At 44.6% G+C, this 26,456-nt stretch overlaps 2 long non-coding RNA genes across 4 annotated transcripts in view; both read left to right on the top strand.

Annotated features, from left to right (window-relative positions):
• Positions 1–791: 791 nt before the first annotated feature.
• Positions 792–2,408, top strand: LOC138767664 (uncharacterized). Its single transcript, XR_011358831.1, has 3 exons — positions 792–892; positions 1,193–1,273; positions 2,178–2,408. It is a non-coding gene; the product is annotated as an uncharacterized lncRNA (long non-coding RNA).
• Positions 2,409–20,792: 18,384 nt separating this feature from the next.
• The window catches only part of LOC138767665 (uncharacterized), a 44,621-nt gene continuing 38,957 nt past the window's right edge, over positions 20,793–26,456 (top strand). For all 3 annotated transcript variants that reach the window (XR_011358833.1, XR_011358832.1, XR_011358834.1), the window contains exon 1: positions 20,793–20,834. This is a non-coding gene — a long non-coding RNA (uncharacterized lncRNA). The remainder of the gene's footprint in view (positions 20,835–26,456) is intronic.

Raw genomic sequence — 26,456 nt, 5'->3', positions numbered from 1 at the left:
CTACACAGAACATAACTACTATTTGGGGGACAAATGGGCCTTATACTGCATAGGGTGGCCATCATGAGAGGGGGGGCATCATTGTCCAGGCGCTCCGGGGCTGCTCTTCTTCTGCTCCTGGGCTGCTGGTTGTTTAAAGTATATTGGGGACGCACTTGGGGGATGTCACTGTATCGGGGGTGACTCAAGCTCCTGCACTGTGACATTCTCTCTCCCCAGTCGGCAATCGTGTCTCCTATGCAGCTGAGAGCGCCAGCCGCCTGGAGAGAGAGGACATTAGAACGGGGATTCCCGTCATCATTATGGGAATCCCCACTCCTGTGAGCCTTGGTGTCCGAACACCTCAATAACTTTCAGATGAACAACAGTTATCTCTCCTGATTTTCTTCGGATACTGAACAATGTCCGAGCACCAAACAAAACTTCAGGGGGAAATTTCATTCACATACTAAATAGGCACGATCGAACAGCGGGAATTTTCAGGTTCGTTCGACCTTGAACCATCGATTTTGAATGAAAAGCCAATGGTTCCAGCTTGAACGACCTTGAACCATCGATTTTGAATGAAAAGCCAATGGTTCCAGTTTGAACGAACCTGAAAATTCCCGCTGTTCGATCATCTCTTCTACTAAAGTGTTCTATAATTTGCCTCTGGCTGCAGAGTGGCTTCATTAACTCCTGGGCATGTTAATACAAAGGAATATTTGCCCAAATTTACAAATCATGAGACTCACAATATATACATGAACTTGAGAACAATAAACAAATGTCAATTGTTTAATAATGTCCCCAACCGCCAAGTTATGGATATATATTAACCAGCTTGGGCATACCAAGAAGCAACACATTCTGTGGTGATCCTTCCTCCTGTACGCGCATTCTGTATCACACGGTATGTAATCCTTCTATATATATATAAATCCTGTACAATATGAAAGTTATGCTGTATAATATAAAAATGTAAAGATAGAAATATTTTCTGTTGAACAATTTCAAGAAAATTTTTTTAAGAGACTACATTTTAGCATAGCAATCTGATGTTGGAAAGCTTGTACAGTATGTTTCCCCAATGTATGATAAGTATATCACATTACTACAATATATAGGAAACCAACCATAGTAAAATATCTTACACTGGTTTTAAAGAAGAGGCAACATTTTTTTTTGACATATCAAATATTTTTTTTTACAGACCAGTCATGGCTTTCTTGAAGAAATACATTTTGCTTGTACTTCTTCTAGGATTGGTTTCCCTGTCCATCTGTGAAAAAGAGTAAGTAATAATATATTATAATGGAAACAATGAATTAAAGGGGTTGTTTGCACTAGGAGTTGTTTTTTTTTTTTTACTATGTGGCCCGGGCTGCACTAAAAAATAAAATTATCTGAAAATGCTTTTAGGGCCCTTTTTACAGCCATAACATGTGGATGTTTTGTGGCTTTGACAATGAGGGGTGTGGCTTGTCATCATTTTTTTTCATTTCTACTATGCTGTCCTTATTGTATGTAAAAAGAAAGTTTTAAGAAATATTTAACTCCACTCAATAAATATCAGCCCCCTTCTCCTATTTTTTTAAATATGTAAAAAAAAAGGAAAAAAGGTAAGTATATTAGGTATCGTTGCACGCGTAATTGTCTGTACCCTACTAAAATAGGGTACAGTGTAAAACTACAGGTAATGGCACATATAAAGAGAATAAAAATGTTTACAGGGGTTAGAATAGGACAATTTTATGCTTTTTTATTTTGCAAAAAAATAAAAAGAAGCATTTCTAGGCTATGTTCCCACATCATTTTGAAAACCGTTGTTCATGATCATGATCATTATTAATGTCAGTCATTATAAAAAAAAAACCTACATTTTTACTCCTTAAAAAAGACAGTGTGTGAACATAGTCTAACGGTGAATTAGTGAAATGAACAAGTACAATTGATTTTGCAATCAGCTCTCATAAAGCTCTATACATGGAAAATTACCGGAGTTATGGCTCTTAGAAAGAAAGCAGGGAAAATAAAAATGCAAAAATGAAAAGCCATGAAAATAAGCCATGTCATTACAGGATTAAAGTCTGCCCCACAGCATAGAAGACTAAAAGATGAATCCCTTTTGTTGACAATGTAGAAACAATTAGCAGAATGTTTTATTAAATATGTATATATATTGCCTTCTAACACAGGAGAAGACAGGAAAATGAAGGTGAAGCTGAGGAGGAAGAGGAAGAAGAGGAAGAGGAGGAGGAGGAAGAAGAAGAAGGGGAAAATGAAGAAAAAAGAGATTTGGGTGGTGGCGTATTAAACGCTGCTACTGGTCTTCTTGACGGTTAATACAACGCAATGTTTTATCTCTCAGTAGCACAATTAATATTAGTCGTGCCATACCTATAATAAAGCATATTTACCTGATACAATGGTCTGGTTTTTTAACATCTCCATGTGATGTGTCATTTTTTTGTCTCAAAAGGACAGTCAAAATTGGATTAAAAAGTTGTTCAGACCTTAGAAAACCAGGATATAAAGGAGTCACCCCACATAATGTAGGTGACTTAAAGGAACGCTTCATCACCCAGACAGGGTCAGAGAAGGGTTTCTGGGGATTATCTTTAATAAGTCTTTCAAAATTGTCCCTAAAGCATCAAATTCAGTGTTTCTCAAACTTTTCAAGCCAAGAACTCCCATGTGATGAGAATTTCCAGTCGAGAACCCCCAAGGTTGAGATCTGATGAAATAAGGCCAAGATCATACTGCCGCCATAGGCTCCGTATAAAGCCTCTGTCAGCAGTTGATTCCGAGCTTAGATTCCTCCCCCCCATAACAATGGGACTGATCTGTAAGGGTCAACGATGTAAACAAGCGCCGATCCACGGCCCGACAATCGTTAGCGAGGGCTGCAGGGACATCACGATCCCGACAATCGTTAGTGAGGGCTGCAGGGACATCGTTACCGATGTCCTTGCAGCGCTTGTTTCATACTTTACCTGTCCAGGCTGCAGGTCTTCTCCTTCTCCCGGTCCCGCGCCGCAGCAGCTTCAGAGCGGCCTGTCTGAACTGACAGACCGCTCAGCCAAACACTGGCCGCGGTAGCCCCGGCCAGTGATTGGCTGAGCGGTCTATCAGCTCAGACAGGCCGCTCCGAAGCTGATGCTGCCACGTGGGACCGGGAGAAGGAGAAGACCTGCGCCTGGACAGGTATAGTATGATGCTTGTGAGATCATCAGTCGCCCGCCGTGCACCGTAATTCTATATAGAGATGCGCAGGTGGCGAACAATGATTTTAGGTCTGAATCTAAATGAACGATCAGCCGATGACATAATCATCGGCTGATAGTTCTCTCTCTTCCGATTCGTCCGATTATCGCTCCGTGGAATAGGCCCCTAAATCCCAGTAATAGTGCTCAAGTAATGTTAAAATAATAATGCCCCCTTTCTCAATAGCAATGCCCCCTCTAGTTAGTAATAATACGCCCTTTCTCAGTTACAGTAATTTCTTAAAATCGTTTCAACTATTGATGTCTGCAAAAATGACAGTTTTTAAATGAAAGTTACACTTAAACGAATCAATAGAAACCTGTCGGCTCCCCCCCGGCATCCTCTCCCGTGTCTTTAGTGGTACGCTCACCCAATGAATGGCCACAGAGCTGTCCGTTCTCAGTTAGTTCCTGATTGGCTGAGCGGAGAGAGACAGACCACTCAGCCAATCACTGACTAACTGAGAATAGACAGCTCTGCGGCCAGTCATTGGCTGAGTGGCCACAGCGTGTCAGTGCTGCTCATCCAATCAGTGGCCGCGGTGCTGTCCCTCAGCCAGTGATTGTCTGAGCGAGCGGCTGAAGACATGGAAGAGGACACCGGGGGAGTGCGGACAGGTAAATAACACTTTTTTTTGCTGACTTTTTGAACAGATTAAGCAAAATTTGCTTCGTTCATTCCTTCACTCATCTCTACTGGTGTAAATCACCAAATCAAATGCATATGGTGCTCTTTCACTCCTGAGTCCTGTTATATATACAGGCCAAAAATTAAGGTCAAAATGGGGTCACTATCTGGCGATTTAAACGGTGCTGAAGATCATTTTTTGTGACAGTGTAAACAAAAACACAGGAAACAAAAGTTTCCTTCCTAGCATGTGGGGACTGGCTGCAATCAGCAGCCAGGCCCTCACCGTTAATGACGGGCTGCTGCAATCGCATGGCAGGCAGCCATTAACCCTTTAAATGCCGAGATCATGCCGCAGCATTGTAGTATGACAGGGGCATCTCCTGCCACTTAAAGATTAGGACCCCTGCAGCGTGTCTGCGGGGGTCCCAATCGCATGGCCTGATTGCTAGGGGTCTCTTACCTTCCTTCGTGCAATCAGGTCTTCACTATTCTGATTGTGCCACAGGCAGATAACATAGATAACACTGATCCCTGCTATGCTATTGCATAGCAGTGATCAGTGTTAGCAATCCAATGCATCAAGTGTTAAAAAAAATGGATAAATGTTTTTAAAAATGCCCCATTGCCCCTCCCCCAATAAAGGTTTAAATCACCTCCCTTTCCCAAGTAAAACACAAAAATAAGAAAATAAATAAACGTATTATATGTCGTAGCGTGCGCAATCAGAGATGCAATAAGAAATACCAGGATTGCTGATTTTTAAATTACATTTTGTATGTATAATAAATAATAAAAAATGATCAATACGTCTGATCTACACAAATGTGATACTGATAAAAACTAGAGATTGTGGCACAATAAATGACACCCCATACAGCCCCGTAGGTCATAAAATAAAAGCGTTATAAGAGTCACAATAGGTTCATTGTAATCACACCTATTTGAAAAAAAAAAGTTTTACTGTTAATAAAAACCGTAAAACATTAGATATATAACCTGTATGTCGCTGTATTCTGACTGACCTATAGAATAAAGATAGCATGTGAGTTTCACTGTAAAGTGCACTATGTAAACAGGGAAACCCCCCAAAATTTGTGGCATTGCATGCCGCCCCCCCCCCCCCCCCATTTTCCCAATAAATGATATTTTGGAGGTTATGTCATTAATTTTATGGTAAATTAAAAGGCGTCATTACGAAGTACAGTTGTTTCGGAAAAAAGCAAGACCTCACATGGCCCTGTAGATGGAAAAATAAAAGAGTTAAAAATAAAAGTAGCTCTCAGAAGGCAGGGCGGAAAAAACTAAAATGCAAAAATGAAAATCGGCACGGTCACTCAGTTTTCATACCTTATTTTATATCATATGTCATGGTCCTTGTTCCAGTAAAAAGTGATCTTTTATCATCTGCAGATTGTGCACCTCATTGTCGCATAGGCCCCGCCACTTCAGCAGCCATTGGTATGGGCTGACCTAGAGTGGGTGGGGCCTAGATCTTTGATTTTACCATAAAATTTAATTTTAAAAATCTATACAGTGGTACCGTGGTTTATGAGTAACTTGGATTAAGAGCGTTTTGGTTTAAGAACTCACAGTTTTTCAAAATTGTGACTTGGTTTAAGAGCATTGCTTTGGTTTAAGAGCGCCCTGTACTGAGAGGGAGCGCAAGTGGAGGAGGGGTATGACCTGCAAAGCGGGATCTACAGCACTGTACTCCGACCATGGAACTCTCCCTCACCTTTCAAATCATAGCAGATCCACTTCAGGCTGGGGCTTACATCAGGGGACAGGACTGTGGAGGTAATCTCTTCATAGCTGTAACCCTCTCTCCCAGGACAGAGAGTGCTGCTATACTGTGGCCACATCTGCCCTGCTCATTCCTTCATGCTCCCTGCAGTCTCTGTCAGCCCTTGTGTTTCCCATCCTCTCCATTACTGTACAGTAACTTATAATATCACATATTCTGCTGTTTCTGAATGTTTATTTAATCTGTTTTACATGTTATCCAGAATAATTAATTATTATTTTTGGGGTGTGGAACCAATTGATTTCAATGATTTTGCTTTGGTTTAAGAGTGATTTGGATTACAAGCACGGCCCTGGAACGAATTATGCTCGTAATGCAAGGCCACACTGTATATATTTGTGGAGTGAAATTGTAGAAAAAATGGATTTCTTTGTTACACCATTTACCTTACTCTAAAACTGCATGTGGCAATACAAAAAGTGTTTTAGTGTTAGTTGAGATTTTCTTTATTATAAAAAAAAAAATTTCTTCCACATTTTACAACTGTAAAGCGTTTTTTTTTTTTTTTTTTTTACAATATACTTTTTATTCTCCCTAAGGCTATGTTCACACAACGCAATGGAATCAGCGTCCGTTCTTTACTGCAGGGCGGTATTGCATTGAAACCAAGTGTGAACATAGCCTAAGGGATATATACAAGCAGCGGTTTACATAGTTACATAGTTAATACGGTTGAAAAAAGACACATGTCCATCAAGTTCAACCAAGGAGGGGACGGACACAGGGAAGGGGGAGGGGTGATAGGTTCTATACATATGCATTTATATTATTTTGGTCTAAGAACTTGTCTAGGCCGGTTTTGAAGCCCTCTACTGTTTTTGCTGTGACCAGATCCTGGGGTAGACTGTTCCACAGATTCACAGTTCTCATGGTAAAGAAGGCTTCCCTTACGTCCCATTGGCATCACAACGATAGGGGTATTTTCGCCCCTGCGAGCCCCTGGGACGAAGGAATTTTTAATGAAAACGATAGCAAAGCTTTTATTAACCCCTCCTACAGGAAGTATAAATAAGCCCCCCCCCCCCATATACACATCAGTCTTTTTTTCTTCGTCCTAGTGACTAGCCCCAAGGGACCTTGCTCCCTCCTTCTTTCATTGTGGGTATTACCATTGTAGTGGTTTTGGTGGTTTACCTTAGGTGCAGGTCCCAGGTAGCTGGTTCCTGCATGGCTAATAGGCTGCTGGATGTCCGGCCTGTGGGTACAAACGTACCAGACCTTAATTCCGGGTGCGGTCACCTTCTTGGCCGCATCATCGTCCTGCGGCTGCAGTCGTCTGCGCATGCGTTCCACATGCGTTCCAGCGCCGCCATTCTCCGACGCAAGTGTCTGACGTCATCGGAAGAGGCCGGAAGTGTGCGGCCGCACGCCGGCGGCGTCGGCCTTGCTGCCAGGCTCCCTCTCATTTAAATGGACTCCTTCGTTCAGGTAGGACTAGGTCTGACTCCTGAGTCCTACCTAGGGTATCATAGAGTGTAGATTCTGTGCTACCGGCGCCGCTATTATCTTCAGCTTTGCCTATCGAGACTACTGCATATTTTCAATGTAAGTGACTCTGCTGCCATCTTGTGGTCTTACTGGTGTATGACACCCTTTTTATTTTTTAGTTCAGGCAAGGCCTGTACTTGTGTTGAATTTCTTTCTGTTAATAAAAATTTTTTATTTATCAGATGTCTGCAATGGAAACTAGCCCATTGGGGAAAAGAACTTCCAAACGCAAACATCTAGTCTGTGCGGATTGCGAAAATCCTTTGCCGGATGGATATGAATATCATACGCACTACTTATCAACTATAAGGTTCCAATTTTTCACATTCATGATGTCTTATTTATTTATTATATATAGATATTACAGTACGTTGTACTTCATGCCGCCCAAAAAATTCCGGAGAACCTGATACTCAGGATGTTGTCATATGGGTGAAGGATTATGTAGAAAAATCCCTTGCCAATAGAGACTATCGTCATAAGAAGAAATCTAAGCGTAGCATTTCTCCTTCTGCCTCACATCCTGTGAGTATATATTATTTGGGTGCATAGCAGGGATTTGTTACCCTAGCTAAGCTTATGTTTTTCTACCCTAGGGGTCAGAATTTAAGGTGATAGATGAAGTTGGGTCTTCCTCCTCATCTGATTCATCTTCACCTTCTGAGGATGAAAAAGAGATTTTCAAGGGTTATTTCCCTATGGACAGCATCTACAAGCTACGCAGAGCTGTTCAGGCTGAAATTCACCCTGAAGAAATCGAGGACGTAGCCTCCGCTTCGAAAAAGCCTAGGGCTTTTTCTATTGGAGAAACATCCATGTCTATGCTGTATACTGAGTGGAAAAAAACGGAAAAAGCTCCGGTTTTAAGTAAGAAATTTAAAACCTTGTATGTCCTCAAGGAGGAGCAATGCAAGGATTGGGCCGATCCTCCCAAAGTAGATACTGCCATAGCCAAATTATCCAAGAATACTGTCTTGCCCGCTGATGATGGTTCTAATCTCAAGGATCCAATGGATAGGAGAATTGAAGTAGCCTTTAAAAGATCATACACGGCAGCAGCTGCCCAAGGGGCAGTTGCTATATCTGCATTCGAGGTATCCAGGAGTCTTAGAAGATGGTTGGCTAAGGTGCAGGAGGATCTTGAGTCTGGAGTGAACCGGGACAAGGTCCTCCGTTCATTCAAAAAAGTCAACATGGGAGTTGATTTTTTATGTGATGCAGCTTCACAGGAGACTCGCTTAGCAGCTAAGTCTATGGCCCTCTCTACTGCTGGTCGCCGGGCCCTATGGTTAAGACCATGGGCTGGCGATTCCAACTCTAATTTTCAGTTGTGTAATTTGGAGTATCAGCCGGGACGACTTTTTGGCTCGGAGTTGGATAAAATCATGGAGGAGATGTCGGACAAGAAGGGTAAGTCCTTACCCCTTTCTTACGTTAGTGGTTCATACAAAAAACCTCGCGGATCCTTTCGTAGAGGCAGATCTCCTCAACGTGGAAAAAGTCGTTACCAGTCCCGAGGAAGAGGAAAGTTCTACAACAGAAGAGGTACAGGCAAGCAGCAAAAAGATTCTGCCAAGAAGCCGGATTTCTGACGCCAGAGGCATACCTGTGGGGGGTCGTCTTACTCTGTTTCTTCCCGCTTGGAAAAAATAATAAAAGATGTGTGGGTGATAAGCATTATTCAAAGTGGTTATGTGCTTCCTTTGTTTCTTCCTCCCCCCCCAAGGTTTCTGGTGTCTCATCATTTAGGCCCTGTCAAACATCCCGTTATAGAGAAAGAAATCTTTCACCTATTGGACATAGAAGCCCTGGAGGAGGTCCCTCTGTCAGACGTCGGTCTGGGAGTATACTCTCCAATTTTTCTCGTACCAAAGCCGTCCGGAAAGTGGAGGCTTATTATCGATCTGCGTTACTCAAACGGGTTCATGATAAAAAAGAAATTTCGTATGGAAAATATCAGATCCGTAAAAACCGTCCTCCAGGAGGGCGACTTTATGGTATCAATAGACCTCCAGGACGCATACCTCCACATTCCTATTCTGCCAGCGCACAGAAAATATCTGCGGATTGCCATTCAGCTGCACGGGAAGGTAAGACATCTTCAGTTCAAGGTTCTTCCCTTCGGCATAACATCAGCCCCCTTTGTGTTCACAAAGGTGGTGTCGGCCATGATGGTTATCTTCAGACTTCAGGGAATAAAGATCATTCCCTATCTAGACGACTGGTTGATTATGGCTCAGACTCAGAGTCTTCTGAGCGCTCAGCTGAATTATGTCTTGGACATTCTTCGGCAGTTAGGGTGGCTGATCAACCAGGAGAAGTCGGAATTGGTGCCATCCAGAATAAAGACTTTCTTGGGTTTCATCATAGATTCCACGCAGATGAAGCTGTTCCTCTCAACACCCAGGCTGTTACGTATACAGAGGGGAGCCCAGTTTCTCATTCCTCCTCGTCAAGTGTCTCTTCGGACGCTAATGAGATTCCTGGGACTCCTTTCATCAGCCGCAGAGGCAGTTCCATGGGCACTATGGCATATGAGGTACCTCCAGAGAGAAGTCCTGACGACATGGAACCGGAGCTTAGAAGATTTTGAAACGACACATGTCCTATCTACAGAAACTCGACAGTCCCTAACATGGTGGAGACAGGTGAAGCATGGGGCCTCCATAACCGAACCTCAGTGGATTACGATCACCACAGACGCTTCAGGTTCGGGATGGGGTGCACATCTAGAAGAGAGTACTGCGTCAGGGACATGGAACATTCAAGAGTCATCCCTTCCATCAAATGTACGGGAACTCAGGGCTATCTATCTAGCCCTTTTACACTTCGCTCCAAAATTGTTACAGAAGGCTGTAAGAATTAGGACAGACAACACTGCTTGTGTCGCCTATATCAACAAGCAGGGAGGTACCAGGTCGCCTCTACTTCTCAGGGAAGTGGAACACATCTTCAGGTGGGCGGAACCCCGGATAGCCAGACTATCTGCTCTTCATATCAGAGGTATTCACAACACTCTGGCGGATCGTTTGAGCCGGGGACTAACAGTGCCAGGGGAATGGTCGCTTTCAAGGAAAGTGTTCCTACAGTTAACCAAAAGATGGGGAGTTCCTCAAATAGATCTCATGGCATCAACAAGCAATGCCAAACTGAGGAGGTTTTGTTCCCTGTATTCAGCCGACAATCCAACGACGGTGGATGCGATGTCAATTCCATGGAATTTTCAGATGGCTTACATCTTTCCGCCCATATCGATGATCCCCAGAGTTCTGGTGAAGATCAGATTGGACCAGGCGTCAGTGATCATAATTACGCCGTTTTGGCCGAAGAGATCTTGGTTCACCCTGCTCATGAACATGAGCAGGGGCGAGTTCTGGAGACTGCCGTTACAGCCCGATCTGATATCTCAGGGACAACATCTTTGCCAGGATCTAACCAGCCTCAATCTCACAGCCTGGAGACTGAGAGGACCTTATTAAGTCCTGAAGTCTTCTCGGAAAATGTTCTCCGAACTTTATCTCATGCACGTAGCGACTCCACAAATGCTTCATACGCTCGTGTTTGGAGAATATTTCAAGCCTGGTGTACCGATAAAAGATTGAGTTCTACTAAACCCTCTACTCCGCAACTTTTGGAGTTTTTGCAAGAGGGGTTTGACAAAGGTCTTACTCCGGGGTCCATTAAGGTCCAAATAGCAGCCCTGTCTGCACATTTAAACTATAGACTTTTTCAGATTATTGAGGTAAAGAATTTTGTAAAAGCGATCACGAGATTAAGACCCAGGGTAAACAGGCATGTCGACTCCTGGGATCTCTCTTTTGTACTCAGGTGTTTATGTCTTCAACCATTTGAACCTCTGGAGGAGGTAGAATTAAAATTCTTAACCTTAAAATGTGCACTGCTTTTGGCCCTTACTTCTGCCAAGCGTGTCGGGGAGCTTCAGGCTCTGGGATCAACCGCTCCGTACATCACCTTTCTCGAGGATAAGGTGATTCTAAGATTTTTACCGGGATTTATACCCAAGGTTGCTTCATTCGTTAACATTAATGAACCTATTGTTCTTCCCGTGTTTTCTCCTTCAAATCCAGCCCATCAGGATGTTGATCTTTCCCTTCTAGATGTTCCTAGAACTCTAAGAATCTACCTGAATAGAACAAGTTTGTTGAGGAAGGAAGAAAATTTGTTGATTCTATTTTCAGGGAAGAACAAGGGCAAAAAAGCTTCTAAGCCTTCCATATCAAGGTGGATATGTGAAGCCATTGAATCATGTTATTCTTCAGCGGGAAAGTCACCGCCTTTATTTACCAGGGCACATTCCACTAGAGCGGTTGCCTCTAGTTGGGCGGAACGGTCCTCAGTATCCCTGGAGAATATATGTCAAGCTGCGTCTTGGTCATCTTTATCCACTTTTGTTAAGCACTACAGAATAGATACTAATCTTTCTGCTAGAACGGCCTTTGCTAGGTCAGTTCTCAATGCAGCTGTATCAGACAACCCACCCTCTGGGGATATTACTTGCTAGTTCCCCTATCGTTGTGATGCCAATGGGACGTAAGGGAAGCGAAAATTATTATGTTAATTTGTTTTCCCTGAGTACCATTGGCATCACAAGTCTCCCTCCCTGTTTTGTTTTCTTGTAAATGACTGATGTGTATATGGGGGGGGGCTTATTTATACTTCCTGTAGGAGGGGTTAATAAAAGCTTTGCTATCGTTTTCATTAAAAATTCCTTCGTCCCAGGGGCTCGCAGGGGCGAAAATACCCCTATCGTTGTGATGCCAATGGTACTCAGGGAAAACAAATTAACATAATAATTTTCGCTTGTCGCCTCCGGAGATTGAACCTTTTTTTCTCCAGGCGGAGGCAGTGCCCCCTTGTCCTTTGAGGGGGTTTTACCTGGAACATCTTTTCCCCATATCTCTTGTAGCGGCCATTTATATATTTAAATAAGTTAATCATATCTCCCCTTAAACGTCTCTTCTTCAGACTAAACAAATGTAATGCTTTTAATCTCTCCTTATAACTAAGATGCTCCATTTCCCTTATTAGTTTAGTTGCCCGTCTTTGTACCCTCTCCAGCTCTAGAACGTCCTTTCTATGAATCGGGTTTCAAAACTGGACGGCATACTCCAGATGAGGCCGCACCAAAGCTTTATAGAGCGGTCATATTATATCCCTGTCCCGAGAGTCCATGCCTGTTATATACATGACAATATCCTGCTGGCCTTAGAAGCAGCTGACTGACATTGTGTACTGTTCTGTAGTCTATTATCTACAAGTACACCCAGATCCTTCTCCATCAGCGACTCTCCCAGAGTAACTCCCCCCAGGACATATGATGCATGCGGGTTATTAGTACCCAGGTGCATAACTTTACATTTATCCACATTGAACCTCATTTGCCAAGTGGACACCCAAACACTCAGTGTGTCTAAGTCATCCTGTAACCTCTGCACATCCTCCATAGACTGTACTGTACTACAAAGCTTGGTGTCATCTGCAAAGATAGAAACATTGCTGTTAATTCCATTCTCAATATCATTAATAAACAAGTTAAACAGAAGAGGGCCCAGTACTGACCCTTGGGGTACACCACTTATTACCGGGGACCATTCGGAGTAGGAATCATTGACCACCACTCTCTGGGTACGATTATTAAGCCAGTTTTCAATCCAGTTACACATTAAACTTTCCAAACCGATAGACTTTAACTTACCCATCAGACGTCCATGAGGAACTGTGTCAAACGCTTTTGCAAAATCCAGGTACACGATATCCACAGCCGTGCCTCCATCCAGGCTTCTACTTACCTCTTCATAGAAACATATCAGGTGGGTTTGACAGCTTCTGTCCTTAGTAAAACCATGCTGGTTATCACTTATAATACTATTACCACTACATATTCCTGGATGTAGTCCCTTATAAGCCCCTCAAATAGTTTCCCCACAATGGACGTTGAGCTCACAGGTCTATAGTTACCTGGGGAAGTTCTTACGCCAGTCCCTCGGCACAATACCAGTAAGCAAAGAATCACTGAATATCTCATACAAGGGTAGAGAAATTACAGAACTGAGTTCCCTAAGAACTCTGGGGTGTAATCCATCAGGCCCTGGAGCTTTGGTTACATTGAGTTTATTTAATTTATCTTGGACCATATCTATAGTAAACGAGTTCAGTACATTACATGTGTTAGCAGCACTGGCCCCACCCACCTCAGTACTGGCCCCACCCACCACAGCTCCATCCTCTTTTGTATATACAGAACTGAAGAACCCATTAAGTAACTCAGCTTTCTCCTGATCCCCATTTATTAATTCCCCGTCGCCATTATTTAGGGGTCCTACATGCTCTGACCTTGGTTTTTTTGCATTAATATATTTGAAGAATTTTGGGGGGTTTCTTTTGCTTTCTATAGCTACCTGCCTTTCATTGTGAATTTTTGCTGCTTTTATTACATTTTTACAGGTTTTGTTGACTTTGTAATGTTTAAAGGCTACAGCTGACCCCTCTGATTTGTATTTTTTGAATGCCCCTTTTTTCTCATTTATAGCCCTTCTAACCTCGGTTGTAAGCCATGTGGGATTGGATTTTAACCGTTTATATTTGTTACCCATAGGAATATATTTGGCAGTACAGTTATTTAATGTGGATTTGAAGATTTCCCATTTATTAGCTGTATCAGTATGTGACAGCAGCCGCTCCCAGTCTATGCCCTGAAGTTCTGCCCTTAACCTAGGAAAATTGGCCCTTTTAAAATTAAGAGTTTTTGCCCTCCCAACATGTTTTTCTTTTCTACACTTTAAGCTAAAAGTCACTATATTGTGGTCACTATTCCCCAGGTGTTCATGGACAGTGACATCCCCAACCAGCTCAGCGTTGTTAGAAATAACCAGATCCAACAAGGCATCACTTCTAGTTGGCTCCTCCACAAACTGGCCCAGGTTTGATCTTTAATTCTAAAGCGGGAGCTTTTTACTTTAGGTTTAAGTTCAAGTTGTAGATCAATTGTAATCTATTTGAAACTCCTAACTAGGTCATCTATTATATTCTGATCTTTTACCATCTTGGGCACTGCTGACCTCACCTTATTTTAAAGGGGGACATTTTCTTCTACAGAGGTTATCCAGTGTTACAAAACATAAAAACTTTCTTCCAGAGACAGCACCGCTCTTGTCTCCGGGTCAGGTGTGGTTTGCAATTAAGCCCTATAAACTTCAATGGAACTGAGTAACAAAACCTGCACCCAAACTGGAGACAAGAGTGGTGCTGTCTCTAGAAGAAAGTGACCATTTTTATGTAGCGCTGGATAAAACCTTTAAACCTTCCTATTTCTTTAGGAGAAATTAGATGTTATCTGGTGTAAGACAACTTTTAATATATTGCTGCTCTTATATACAAAAACAACAAAGAGCACTGTCCTGTCTCAGTCAGTGATTGGCTGAGCGGGCTGTCACTCACTCCAGAGACAAGTTTGTTTCAGAAGTGGAGGACACTGGGTCAGCGTGAAGATGTAAGCATAGGCTGGGTATTGTTTAGCAAAATATTTAAAGTTGTCTAACGGTGGATAAGCCCTTTATTTCCAGAACAAGGAACACATTTTTACAAATTTGTATATAATCACATCTGATTAGGCCCCATTGTTTCTCAAATGTTCTAGCATGTCCATGGGTACTTCTGGTGCTAATGAGTGCTTACAGTTACTGTAAATGCAGCGCTCTGATAGACGGAGCAAAAAGTAATCGTTTTCTCTTCCCACCGATCACTGCACCTCTTAGGGTCGGAGGCAGCTTTATGCCTGCACAATTTGAAAGAGAAGGGGGTGGGGATGGGGGATGGGCACTGGAAACAGGTAGTGTGAGTGTTTTCTACAGAAAAGGGATGCCTACATGGGGGATTCTACTTACTGTGGGGTGGAAATTACCTATGCGGATACTACCTATTGGGGGAGTTAAAGGGGTTATCCAGTGCCACAAAAAAATGGCCACTTTCTTCCAGAGACAGCCCCTCTTTTGTCTCCAGTTTGGGTGCAGGTTTTGTAACTCATTTCCACTGAAATGAATGGCGCTTAATTGCAAACCACACCGGACCTGGAGTCATGCTGTCCCTGGAAGAAAGTGGCCATGTTTTTGTAGCACTGGATAACCTCTTAAACTACTGGGGGGGGGGTTAACTTCAGGGGTTGCCTGTATGGATACTAACAACTGGGAACACCCTATATGGTGGGTATAACCAGGGGCGTAGCGAGGGGGGGCAGGGGGGGGCAGCTGGCCCAGGCACAAGGCTAGAGAGGGCGCCAGCCTCCCTGCACAAACACCATCCCCTGCAATTTTCAAATCTACAGACTTTGTGTGCAGGAAGATAGTGGTGTAAGGTGTTCTGCTCTACAATAGGGCACGTTACCACATCCCGCCTATTAGTAAAGCAGGGCTTGCCCCCATCAGCCTCTGCAGGGCAGAACGGATGCAGAGGAAACAGCAGGGGATGGGGTTTAGTTGCTGCAGCATCAGGAGGAGGGAGACCAGGTATGCTGCAACTGAAAACAAGGTTGTTGTTGGTTTTAAACATCTCCCCCCTTAGTTATTGTGTATATATGCCCTAGATGCTGATGCTTTGTGCAGCAAGGGTATATGTGGTGTCCCACTAGGGGTTTCTTAAGGTGTTATGCCTTGGACTGCTTTTCTCAAGTGGGGGAGTATGTGGTGTCCCACTGGGAGTGTTACTGTTACATACACCCTTCGCATTTATATATAGCAGTAGCTGTAAGGGCAGTGATCCTCCTAAAGAGCAGAGAGACAGAGAGCTGAGAGCAAGGACTCCTGTAACATTTAGTAACTATAAAGTGTGATTTGCCCCCAGCAATCATCCATATAGACATCACTACTAGTATATAATGTTCTGCAGCATTGTGGAACTATACAGTGTCATCTGCCCCCAGCAATCCTCTGTATAGAGATCACTGCTAGTAGTGCTATGATGTCCTGCAGGCCCTAGATAACTATAATCTGTAATTTGCATGCATAGGATTACTGGGATTCTTAGCAGGATAAGCGGGATTCTTAGCAGGAGTGGTATAGTGGCCTTCAGTCACGACTCTCAGCTACGACTTTCAACACAATGGAGTGTGCATGTTTGTGACGGAATTGGGCGGGGCGCACAAACCTGAATCTTTGCCCTGGGTGCAGGAAAGGCTAGCCATTCCCCTGGGTATAACTACCTGGGCCGGACTACCTAAAGCGGATGCCTTTATGGGGATATACCTAACAGGGGGCGAACTAAATAGGATTAAGTATAGGGCGATGCCTACATGGGGGCTACTACCTTCTAGGGGAGCTACCTACACAGAGAGGTCTACGTTATACAACATGGGGGCCGAGAGAGGCCTAATACTATATGTTAGCTGCACAGAGCCTAACTACTATTTAGGGGACAGAGGGGCCTTATACTGCATAGGAGACAGGTCGGCCGCCAGGAGAGGTGGGATGTCACCATGCAGGAGCTCCGGGGCTGCTCTTTTTCTCCTCCTGGACTGCTGGTAGTTTAAGGCTACAAACACACTTGCCGTATCCGCAGCGGGTTTCTCTGACGTTTCTCTTGCCGTATCCGAAGACTTGCTGCGGATCCCGGCCCTGTGTTCTCAATGGCAGACAAACATCCCTGCTGCGAGTTTGTCCGCTGCCTGACTCGTTAATCCCCCCGGCCGCTGGAGACTATACATCACCGGGTCCCTGCTCCTGCTTGCTTCGGGGCTCCCAGTGTCTTCATGTCCCACTCAGCCAATCAGTGTGCTGCGGTGACGCAGCGCACTGATTGGCCGAGCAGGACGTGCCGGGAACCGCCGAAGCAAGCAGGAGCCGGGACCCGGTGATGTATAGTCTCCGGCGGCTGGGGGGTTAATGGGGCGGGATGCGGACAAACTAGCAGAAGGGATGTACATTCCTGCTGCGAGTTTGTCTGCTATTGAGAGCATAGGGCCGGGATACGGCCGGGATACGGCAAGTGTGTTTGTAGCCTAAAGAGTATTGGGTACGCACTTGGGGGATGTCAGTGTATCGGGAGTGACTCCTGCACTGTGACACTCTCCCTTCCAAGGAAGTGTCTTCTGTCATGTCTCCTAAGCAGCTGAGTGTGCCGGCCAGCTGGAGAGGGAAGATGTCACTGTGCAAGAGCATGGTTTAGAGAAGGGATGAAAGTCATTATGATAGGAGTCTCTGCTCCTGTGAGCCTTGGTGTCTGAACACCTCAATAACTTTCAGCTGAACAATAGTCTCCTCTGATTTTGTTCGGATACTGAACAATGTTCTAGTACCGTACAAAACTTCAGGGGGAAATTTTGTTTGAATAATGAAGTGTTTGAACACTGAGGTATCCATATATATTTATATATATATATATATATATATATATATATATATATGTGTGTGTACATGCAGGGCCGTATTAACAACTGCTGCTGCCCTAGGCACTGAACCTGAAGACGCCCCATCTTAGGGAGCGTGGTTTTGGCCACATGCATTTCTCTATATGTAGAAACATTGTCTAAAACGCGGTTTTCATGGTTTATAACTGCTTAAAACATAAGAATACTGTGACTGAATAACACCTCCACACCAGACCTGAACACTTCTACCATACCTCCCACCCCCCTTCGAAAAGACACCAGATTTACTGGCAAGTCTAAACAGGAGATGGGAGACTAAAAAGATAAAAAAAAGATTTTAAAAGATGTTTTCTTCCCCCTGCTCCCTGGTGCTGCCCTCCTGCAAAGTGATGCCCTAGGCACCAGACCACGGGTGCCTATTGGCAAATATGGCCCTGTATATCTGAAGGACAGGGGTAAGACCAGGACCCGGGTTTGCCACTTGCAAGGTGGTATGGTCACGGTTATGGCACAAGGGTACGTGGCTAGTCCACGGGAGCCTGGTCACCGGGCCCAATTCTTCGTTGCCCCTAGTTGAGGCACCAATGATGAGAGCAATGCCAGGGTTCGGAAACAACGGTAGTTTATTTGAACGGCAACTCTAGTAGTAACAGTCTCTGGATGCAACCAGGAATAATCAACTTGGCTATAGGCAGAATTAGGTACAACTGAAGAGATGGGTGGTGTTGCAATAGGCCGTAATATATAAGTGTCTCTCTGGTTAGGAAGAATCTTTACTGAGGATGGGAGTAGTAGTTCCCTTGAGATAATGACGCTGGGTATAGTAGTGATAAGAGGAATACTTGCAGTTAGCGATGATGAGAAGAATATGGAGAATTGGAAGATTAACCCGGATCTTGGAATGGACAGGACTTCGGAAGAATACACCAGGTCTTGACTGGACCGGAACGAGTATATATATATATATATATATATATATATATATATATATATACATACATACACATATATATATTATATATCTGACAGAGGGGTGGTAGCGAAGCGTCCGCACCACGAGGCTGGCAGTATCGGACCTTCTCTTCACAGGACAGCAAGCAACAACCTTCTCTCTTGGAGACTAGAGAGGAACTAACTAGAACCCCAAGCCACAAGCTCGATGGATATTGGAGTTGCTATGGCAGCCGGGGAAGTCACGTGATACTAGGCCTCTTCCATCACCACACCACATGACTAACAAATATGCAAATCAATATACATAACAGCAGGGGCGGTCTTGGCATTTCTGGGGCCCCAAGCGAAGTTACGTCTGGGCCCCCCCCCTCGACATGCGCTCCACAACAATAGACCGCTGTGTGCTGCCCCCAGTAGTATATACCCCTTGTGCGCTACCGCTAGTAGTATATACCCCTTGTGTGCTGCCCTCAATAGTATATACCCCTTGCGTCCTGCCCCCAGTATTATATACCCCTTGTGTGCTTCCCCCAGTAGTATATAGACCCCTGTGTGTTCCCCCAGTTATAAATAGCCCCCCATTTGCTCCCCCAGAAGTATATGGACCTCCTGTGTGCTGCCCCAGTTGAATATAGACCCCCTGTGTGCTGCCTCCCGTCGTATATACCCACTGTGTGCTGCCCCCAGTTGTATATACCCCCTGTGTGCTCCCCCACTAGTATATAGCCCCCCTGTGTGCTCCTTCAGTGGTATTTACCCCCCCTGTGTGCTCCCCCACTTGTATATAGACCTCCTGTGTGCTCCCCCACTTGGATATAGACCCCTGTGTGCTCCTCCAGTAGTATATAAATCCCTTGTGTGGTTCCCTTAGTAGTATATAGACCCCCTGTGTGCCCCACCAGTATTATATAGACTCCTATGTGCTCTCCCAGTAGTATATAGACTCCTGTGTGCTCCTCCAGCAGTATATAGACCCCTAGTGTGCTGCCCCCAGTAGTATACAGACCCCTGTGTGCTCCTCCAGTTATATATAGACCCCTGTGTGCCTCACCAGTAGTATATAGACCCCCTGTATATTCCCTCAGTAGTATATAGACCCCCTGTGTGCCCCACCAGTAGTATATAGACCCCTGTGTGCTCCCCCAGTAGTATATAGCCCCCCTGTGTGCTCCCCCAGTAGTATGTAGCCCCCCCTGTGTGCTGCCCCACTTGAATATAGACCTTCTGTGTGCTCCCCCAGTTGTATATAGACCCCATTTTGCTGCCCCAAGTAGTATATAGACCCCCTGTGTGCTGCCCCCAGTAGTATATAGACCCCTCTGTGCAGCCCCAGTAGTCTATAGCCCCCCTGTGTGCTCCACCAGTTATATATAGCCACCCTGTGTGCTCTCCCTGTTATATAGCCCCCTGTGTGCTCCCCCCATTTATATATTCCCCCGCTATGCTCTCCCCCAGTTAAACAGACCCCTGTGTGCTCCCCTTCCATATAGTATATAACACAATAAAACAAACACTTATACTCACCTGGGTCCGGGCGTCTCCTCTTCTCTTCACTCTTGTGGCCGCAGGAAGGGTTTCCCCTGCGATCACAAGAGGCTGCACTCCCCTTGTTCTGGCGCTAATGCTCCAGTGATGTCACTGGAGCGCCGGCACCACAAGGACAAAGTGGCCATTTGTGACCGCAGGGAAAACACTTTCTGTGGCCACAAGAGTGACTGACAGGAAGGGAGCCAATGGCTCCCACCCTGTAAGTGCTGCTGCATGTAACTATGAGCGCTCACTACAAGTGCTCATAGTTACAGTTCAGATTGCAGCAGCGAGCGGGGCAGAGGCCCTGTCCAGCGGTCTTGAGCACAAGAGCAGGACGTGGGGGCCCCCCTGGATGTTGGGGGCCCCAAACGATCGCTTGGGGTGGTCGGTGCCAAAGACAGCTACTGCATAACAGCAGACTTGAACACTGGGGGGCAACATAAAACAAGCTTTTGCAGTGGCCATTACATTTTTTCCAGCACTTAAACTAACAGAATACCTTTAGAAAGAAAGAACCTATGTGCTGGGACACTGCATATACATGCCCTTCTATAATCTGCCTCTGGCTGCAGAGTGCCTTCATTAATTCCTGGGCATGATAATACAAAGGAATATTTGCACAAATATACAAATCATGAGACTCACAATATAAATATGGACATGAGAACAATAAACAAATGTTAATGGTTTAATATTGACCCCAACCCCCAAGTTACGGGTATATTAACCAGCTTGGATATACCAAGAAGTATCCCATTCTGTGGTGATCCTTCCTCCTGTGCTCAGCACGTTCTGTATCACACGGTATGTAATCCTCCTATATATTGAAATCCTGTACAATATGAAAGATATGCTATATGATTTAAAAATGTAAAGCTATAAATAAATATTTTTTCTTGAACAATTTCCATATTTGCATTGGACAGTTAAGCACAGCACAAGCTAAAATAGCGGCAGCACACCGCTAGTCAAGTGAAAATATTTCATGGACTACATTTTAGCATAGCAATCTGATGCTGGAAAGCTTGTACAGTATGTTTCCCCAATGTATGTGGGTTTCCCCCAGCAATTGTAGTACTCTCTTAGGGTACTATTACACCAAGCAATTTTCCGATGACTAATGATTAACGATAAACGATCTTAAACGACCGCTAAGGCAAACGACCCGTAAATCGTTCGCCCAAGTACACGAAACGATGATCGTTATCTATGATCGTTCTTGCAGTCGTTTAGTCGTCGCTATTGCATACGTTTCAGCTGTGAATTCTTATTCCACCGAACGATATGAGAACGATGAGCAAACGATCAAACGATAAAAATAGGTCCGGATCCTATTAAACGATCAACAATTTCTCGTTGGCCGTTTAATCGTTGCCTGCTATTACACGAAATGATTATCGTTCAAATCCGAACGATTTAACGATTTTTCAAACGATAATCGTTTCGTGTAATACCACCCTTACTTAAAAATAGCCTACTGGGAATTAGATTGTGAATACATTGAAGACAGGAACAGGTGGGTATGATGACAATCTCCACAACCCAGTGAGACATGTACATAATATATAAGCAGCATAAGAAGATAAGTATATCATTAGAGATGATAGTACTCGATCAAGTAGATATGTGATCGAATACTGCACTATTCGAAATACTCGTTTTCGATCTAGCATCTGACCAAATACGCAGTAAAAAATTTGATGCTCCTCTGACCTTCCCTGGCGCCTTTTTTGGATCTATAGCCCTAGGAATACGCTGGCATCGCGAGAACAGCATCTACAGTCATTGGCTATCTTACTCATGTGACCTCCAGAGTATAAGAACTTGGCTTTTCCTGCTCGTTGCCAGAGGCCATCTTGGACCTAGACAGGGAGAGCAGCTGCTGCAGGGAAAGGGAGGTTTTAGGTGATTGTAGGCAGGAAAGACCACAAAAGCCCTTGTTAGGGCTACTAGAAGACACAGCATAGTATATTCCGCCCATATATACAGTGAAGCTGTACAGCAGCTGCTTTATTCAGACAGGCAGGCAGCTGGTGTGTATTCTGAACGTGCTGGAGTTGAGCCGAAACGTTGCACTGGTGTGCATTGAGCTCACATTGCTATGGAGGTGCTGTCTGTGCACGTTTTATTTTATAGATTACCGACGGACCTGGGACCCACTTCTACATTACTTCTTGTTTTGTGCTGCTGCTTTTAGACTTTTCTTACTTTACTGGATTTAGTTGTTCCCACATTCTAATGCTGGGTTTACACGAAGCAATAATTCGCCCAATCGATCGTTTAACGATTTTGAAGCAACGATTTGGCTGTTATAACGATCAGCATTTAGACGAATAAATCGTTAGAAAAATCGTTAGAATATTCGTAAGACAAATCGTTATTGCGATCGTTTTTAAGATCGCTTAAGCCCATCTTTTACATAGGGTAAATGGTTGAAGGACTGTTTACACGAAGCGATTTGCGAATTTTTAGCGAACGACAAACGATGATTCAAGAACATGTTGAAAGATCAAAATGAACGATTTTTCGCTCATCGCTTGATCGTTTGCTGTGTTTACACGGAACGATTATCGCTCAATGCGATCGTTATCGCGAAAATTCACCCGATAATTGTTACGTGTAAACCCAGCATAACTGTTGCAAGACAATCTCAGGGATAGTTTTTTTTTTTAGAGTAGGTAGTGTGAATTTAGGTGATTGTAGGCAGGCGAGACCCCACAAGCCCTTTCCACGGGTACTACAATACACGCTCTGGCAGACAGTCAGCTGCACACTTAACTGGTCTGGCAGACAGACGTTCTGTCTGTCTGCCAGAGCGCCCCCCTAGCTGGCCACCTGCCCTCCTTGCATAGGGGTTTGTATTGGGGCGCTCCAGACAATAGACGGGCTAGGAACCTGGCAAAATAATGTGTCGGGTAAATCCCGGTAAGCTCCGCCCCCCGCCGACAAGCCCCGCCCCCGGCACCCACCACGGGTGGGAGGCTGACTCTTTCCTTGCAACATTGCAGCCTGCAGTGTGCTCAGGTCCCATCAGTGTGGTGACCTGTGACCTCTGCCCAGCCATGTGCCTCCTCCCTCCTCCTCCTCAGCAATGCTGCAGCCTCCAGGATCCTGGGCCCCTGCTGTATGGCCCCATTCACACGTCCGTGTCAGTTTTTACTGTCAGGAAATCCTGATCAGGAGACCTCAAATGTCATCAGGATAGTATCAGGATTTCCTGACAGTAATCCGTTTTTACCATCAGGAAACCATCAGGAAAAACCTTCAGGATTTCCTGATGAGATAATATTGTCTAGTATGCCAACATAAATCACAGGTACCCGTGTACCTGGATGGCTACAGGCTGCAGAACTACAACTCCCATCATGGCCTGTCAGCAAGGCATGATGGGAGTTGTATGTCTGCAACCTGGATGGCCACAGGCTGCAGAACTACAACTCCCATCATGGCCTGCCAACAGGGGCATGATGAGAGTAGTAGTTCTGCAACCTGGATGGCCACAGGCTGCAGAACTACAACTCCCATCATGGCCTGCCAGCAGAGCCATGATGGGAGTTGTACTTCTGCAACCTGGATGGCCACTGGCTGCAGAACTACAACTCCCATCATGGCCTGCCAGCAGAGCCATGATGGGAGTTGTACTTCTGCAACCTGGATGGCCACAGGCTGCAGAACTACAACTCCCATCATGGCCTGCCAGCAGAGCCATGATGGGAGTTGTACTTCTGCAACCTGGATGGCCACAGGCTGCAGAACTACAACTCCCATCATGGCCTGCCAGCAGAGCCATGATGGGAGTTGTACTTCTGCAACCTGGATGGCCACAGGCTGCAGAACTACAACTCCCATCATGGCCTGCCAGCAGAGCCATGATGGGAGTTGTACTTCTGCAACCTGGATGGCCACAGGCTGCAGAACTACAACTCCCATCATGGCCTGCCAGCAGAGCATGGTGGGAGTAGTAGTCCTAAGGGGTAATCTCACCTGTCCCGGATCCTGCTCTGTCGGGGCCGCGAGGTTGGGGTCTGGGTCAGAGTGCAGTGCTGAGGTCCAGGCAGCGGCGGCGGTCGGAGGTGTGGAGCATCCGGCGGGCGGCCTGGTGGTGAGTTCCCGGGGGGGTGGAAGAGGGTCAGATGCAAGAGAGCCGGTGTTCCGGTGGTGAGCGGCGGCGGCGGCGGGTATGGGGGCGCGGGGTGGTTGTCGGGGGCTAGCGGGTACTGGGGGTTAGGCGGCGGCGGGGGGGGGGGGGGGATCTGCACCGCACTCTGGCCGGCCAGCCCTGTAGTGCCAGGCAGAGTGTGCGGTGCGGTGCGGGGGGGATGGGGGTGTGCGGGTGATCGGACGGCGGCCGGGGCTGGCTCTCTACCAGTCCGGAATCGCAGGCACTTTCCTGATATACATCAGGAAAATGCCCGTGATTCCGGCGCTCCCATAGACTTCTATGGGGGCGTCCGTGCCGGATTTCCGGACGAAAATAGGACAGGATCTAAAAAATCCGGTCCTATTTTCCGGAACGGACACCCTTCCGGAAAAATCCGGAAGGGTGTCCGTGTCTAATGTTAGTCTATGAGTCTGGAAATCTGATAGGAAATCCGGACAGATTTTCCGGACGTGTGAAGGGGGCCTAAGTCTGATGATTGTCTCTCCTCTGTCTCTCTAGCTCTTTATCCTCCCTCCCATCTACCTCTTTCCCTCCTATCTATCTATCTATCTATCTATCTCCTATCTATCTATCTATCTATCTCCTATCTATCTATCTAATATCTATCTCATATCTATCTATCTCATATCTATCTCCTATCTATCTATCTATCTATCTATCTATCTATCTATCTATCTACTATTATCTATCTATCTATCTATCTATCTATCTATCTATCTATCTATCTATCTACTATTATCTATCTATCTATCTATCTATCTATCTATCTATCTATCTATCTATTATCTATCTATCTATCTATTATCTATCTATCTATCTATCTATCTCATATCTATCTATCTATCTATCTCCTATCTATCTATCTATCTATCTATCTATCTATCTATCTATCTCCTATCTATCTATCTATTATCTATCTATCTATCTATCTCATATCTATCTATCTATCTATCTCCTATCTATCTATCTATCTATCTATCTATCTATCTATCTATCTATCTCCTATCTATCTATCTATCTATCTATCTATCTATCTATCTATCTATCTCATATCTATCTATCTATCTCCTATCTATCTATCTATCTATCTATCTATCTATCTATCTCCTATCTATCTATCTATCTATCTATTATCTATCTATCTATCTATCTATCTATCTCATATCTATCTATCTATCTATCTATCTATCTATCTATCTATCTCCTATCTATCTATCTATCTATCTCCTATCTATCTATCTATCTATCTATCTATCTATCTATCTATCTATCTATCTATCTCCTATCTATCTATCTATCTCCTATCTATCTATCTCCTATCTATCTATCTATCTATCTATCTATCTATCTATTATCTATCTATCTATCTATTATCTATCTATCTATCTATCTATCTATCTATCTATCTCATATCTATCTATCTCCTATCTATCTATCTATCTATCTATTATCTATCTATCTATCTATCTATCTATCTATCTATCTATCTATCTATCTATTATCTATCTATCTATCTATCTATCTATCTCATATCTATCTATCTATCTATCTATCTATCTCCTATCTATCTATCTATCTATCTATCTATCTCCTATCTATCTATCTATCTATCTATCTATCTATCTATCTATCTATCTATTATCTATCTATATATCTATCTCCTATCAGCTGAAACAGTACATAACTACTACCCCCAGCATACCCCAACAACTAAACAGTGCATAACTACTGCCCCCAGCATACCCCAACAGCTAAACGGTGCATAACTACTGCCCCCAGCATACCCCAACAGCTAAACGGTGCATAACTACTGCCCCCAGCATACCCCAACAGCTAAACAGTACATAACTACTGCCCCCAGCATACCCCAACAGCTAAACGGTGCACAACTACTGCCCCCAGCATACCCCAACAGCTAAACAGTGCATAACTACTGCCCCCAGCATACCCCAACAGCTACACAGTGCACAACTACTGCCCCCAGCATACCCCAACAGCTAAACAGTGCATAACTACTACCCCCAGCATACCCCAACAGCTAAACAGTGCATAACTACTGCAACCAGCATACCCCAACAGCTAAACAGTGCATAACTACTGCAACCAGCATACCCCAACAGCTAAACGGTGCACAACTACTGCCCCCAGCATACCCCAACAGCTAAACGGTGCACAACTACTGCCCCCAGCATACCCCAACAGCTAAACAGTGCACAACTACTGCCCCCAGCATACCCCAACAGCTAAACGGTGCATAACTACTG

This window comes from Dendropsophus ebraccatus, chromosome 11 (assembly GCF_027789765.1).
Source record: "Dendropsophus ebraccatus isolate aDenEbr1 chromosome 11, aDenEbr1.pat, whole genome shotgun sequence".
Lineage (NCBI taxonomy): Eukaryota > Metazoa > Chordata > Amphibia > Anura > Hylidae > Dendropsophus > Dendropsophus ebraccatus.
This window is presented reverse-complemented; position numbering and strand designations above follow the sequence as displayed.